The 3,226-nt window shown below is 40.0% G+C and overlaps 1 protein-coding gene across 1 annotated transcript in view; it reads right to left on the bottom strand.

Annotated features, from left to right (window-relative positions):
- FANCI (Fanconi anemia, complementation group I) overlaps positions 1–3,226 on the bottom strand; it is a 112,420-nt gene that overhangs the window by 71,189 nt on the left and 38,005 nt on the right. The gene's annotated exons all lie outside the window — the stretch shown is intronic.

Below are 3,226 nucleotides of genomic sequence, written 5' to 3'. Positions count from 1 at the left end.
AATTAATAATTCAAGTTCAAAAGGGCAGTACTTGCCCAAGAACAAAGTTCAGAAGGCAGAAAGGATTAGGACAGGAGGAGGAGGAATGGAAACAGGAAATACAGGGAGGAAGTAGGTGAGTCACATTACATTGTGGGAATTGCAATCAACAGCATGAAACAACACGAGTATAAATTGTTGAATGGAAAACTGATTTGTTCTGTAATCTTTCACTTAATTCACAATAAAAAGCTGGGGGAAAAAACCCCTCAACTTTTAGCAATCTGGAGACTATCATCAGCAAGATGGAGGACTAGACAGACATGCTACCCAGATGTTCTGTAACAAAGACCTGAGAAACCAAGTGAAACAGATACAGATGATAATACTGGAATCTTGGGTTTCAAAAAGGAAAGAACAAAGAAGTAGATCAACTACCAATAATAAGAAGAAAACCAAGAAAAAGGAGATCTATGGAGTGGTAAACTATCAACTGACCCAGCACATTTAATTATTGTAAATGGCTTTTCAACTGGAGCAAGATCCAGCTCACGGGCTTTATTTGCTCAGGACTTCAACAGTGCATACATAGGTGGATGGTGACCCAAAAAATGCGTGCTCTTCTCCCTTTCCCCTGTACCCTCCTCCCAGTGGCCACCCAGCCAGCGGCAGGTGATCCCATCCCGCACACCAGTTCTGCCCAGCCTGAGGTTGGAGCCCCAGCGTAAAGTACTATCAAGCTAGTGGCAATCACAAACGAGCAGGAGTGGCAATACTAATTTCTGGTGAAACAGACGGTATGGCAAAAACCAGCATAAAAGACAGGGAAGGACATTAAATCATGATGAAAGGGTCAACTGAACAAGAGCACATAACCATAATAAATATCTATGCTCCCAATAAAAGAGCCTCAAAATAATTACACTTTAATAGAATTGCAGAAATAGACAAGTCTACAATAATAGTTGTAGAGTTTAATACACCACTTTCGAAAAAGGACTTAACAACTTGAAAGAAAATCAACAAAGAAACAGAGGAACTAAACACAGCCATTCAATTTCACCTCCTAGACATACACAGAACACTCCACTCAACAACAGCACAATATACATTCTTTTCCAGGGCATGTGGGACATTCTCCAGAATAGACCATATGTTAGGCCACAAAGCAAGCCTCAATAAATTTTAAAACATCAAAAATACTACAAACCATCTTCTCAGACCACAATACTATAAAATTGGAAACCAAAAACAGGAAGATCAGGGCAACACAACCAAATACATGGAAACAGAATAACACCCTGCTGAAAAGCTACTGGGTAATAAAACAAATAAAAAATGAAATAGAAGAATTTCTTGATTCAAATGAGAATGAAAATACAACATACAAAAACCTTTGGGACACAGCAAAAGCGGTGTTTAGAAGGCAGTTTGTGCAAACTTTGGTACATACACACAATGGAATACTATGTACAATGTGGAAGAATAATGATGAATCTGCAAAACACCTCATAACATGGATGAACCTGGAGGAAATTATGTTGAGTGAAATTAACCAATCACTAAAAGGCAAATATTATGTGAGACAATCATTGTAAAAACTTAAAGGTTTTCATACTAAAAGGAACATTCTTTGATGGCTACCAAGGGTTGGAGGGAGAGAAGAATTCACTAGCTAGAGGGTAGACACATTAGCTCGGGTGACGGGGAGGGCAATATATAAGAAGATGGAAGGTGGCAGAAGAATTATGGAAATAGGTGAAGACACAGAGAAGTAGGCATGGACTAAAGGGGATAAAGGTAAATAGTAATATACACACAACCTTGGAACAATAGCATTAGCTATATAGATACATGGATTGAGGCATAGGCTGAATGGGTATGGGAGGAATGGGACATAAATATTTATTTAACTCACAAATATATGAGTTTGAAAGAAGATATTTGTGCGTGAGTATTTACATTTTCTGCAAACACAATTATGAATGTGGTGGAGCATACAGTAAACAATCAAACATCTTAAAGCAATGAGTTGCTGGTCCTGGGGGTTGAGGACCAGTCTCAGGGAACTCCATGGTCAACTGGTATAATATAGTCCACAAAGACTATGCTCTACACTCTACTTTGGTGAGTAGCTTCTGGGATCTTGAAAGCTCATGAGCGGCCATCGAAGGTACACCTATTTATTAGTGTCTTCATATGAGGAAGAAAGAAGAGTGATGAGAACTGAAGAGGCTTGGAATCAGTTAGTACAATGTGAACATCAATTTCCATGACTCTGAGGCCAGAAGAACTAGACAGTGCCTGGCTACCACTACCAATTGCTCTGAAAGGGATCACATTAAAGGGTCCCAGATAGAGTGGGAGAAAATGTGGACCAAAACTCTTGAGTCTATGGCCCTGGACCACCCTTCATGTCTACGGCCCTGGACTACACCCTTAATGTCTACGGCCCTGGACTATACCCTTCATGTCTACGGCCCTGGACTACACCCTTAATGTCTACGGCCCTGGACTATACCCTTCATGTCTACGGCCCTGGACTATACCCTTCATGTCTGAAAAGGAACTCACCCTCATAGCCCAATTTCCAGCCGGGGGGCAGGGGGGAAGGGGAGCAGGGGAAGACAGCAACACTAGCAAAGTAAACTCCCATGGAATGGTCAATCATTCAAAAGCAAAAAGACACCATTTTCCTAAGGACAAAGTTGAGAAGGGATGGGAAGGGGGATGGTGTGTGGAAATGCAAATAGGAACCATAGGAAGGAAGCAGGATAACTGCTGGTGCAGGTAGGAGATTATAATCATTGAGATGACACAAAGTGTATGATTTATTGAATGTAAATGTGATGATCTTATCTGTAAACTTTCACTCAATTCACAAAAAGTTACCAAAAAAAAAAAGAACATGCTTATATCTGAGAATCTCAAAATTAGAAGGAGATAGTATTCCTGAACACTTAATTATGCTCATGAGGAATCTATACATGGACCAAGAGGTAGTTGCCCAAACAGAACATGGGAACACTGAATGGTTTAAAATTAAGAAAGGTATGTGACAGGGTTGTATTCTTCAACCGTACTTATTCAACCTGTATGCTGAGCAAATCATCCAAGAAGCTGGGTTATATGAAGAAAAACATGGCATCAGGATTGGAGGAAGATTCATTAACAACCTGCGACATGCAGATGATACAACCTTGCTTGATGAATGTGAAGAAGACTTAAAATATTTACTGATGAAGAT

This window comes from Chrysochloris asiatica, unplaced genomic scaffold (genome assembly GCF_000296735.1).
Source record: "Chrysochloris asiatica unplaced genomic scaffold, ChrAsi1.0 scaffold00101, whole genome shotgun sequence".
In the NCBI taxonomy this organism is placed as follows: Eukaryota; Metazoa; Chordata; class Mammalia; order Afrosoricida; family Chrysochloridae; genus Chrysochloris; species Chrysochloris asiatica.
The sequence above is the reverse complement of the archived record's forward strand: the minus strand, read 5'-3'. Positions and strand labels throughout refer to the sequence as shown.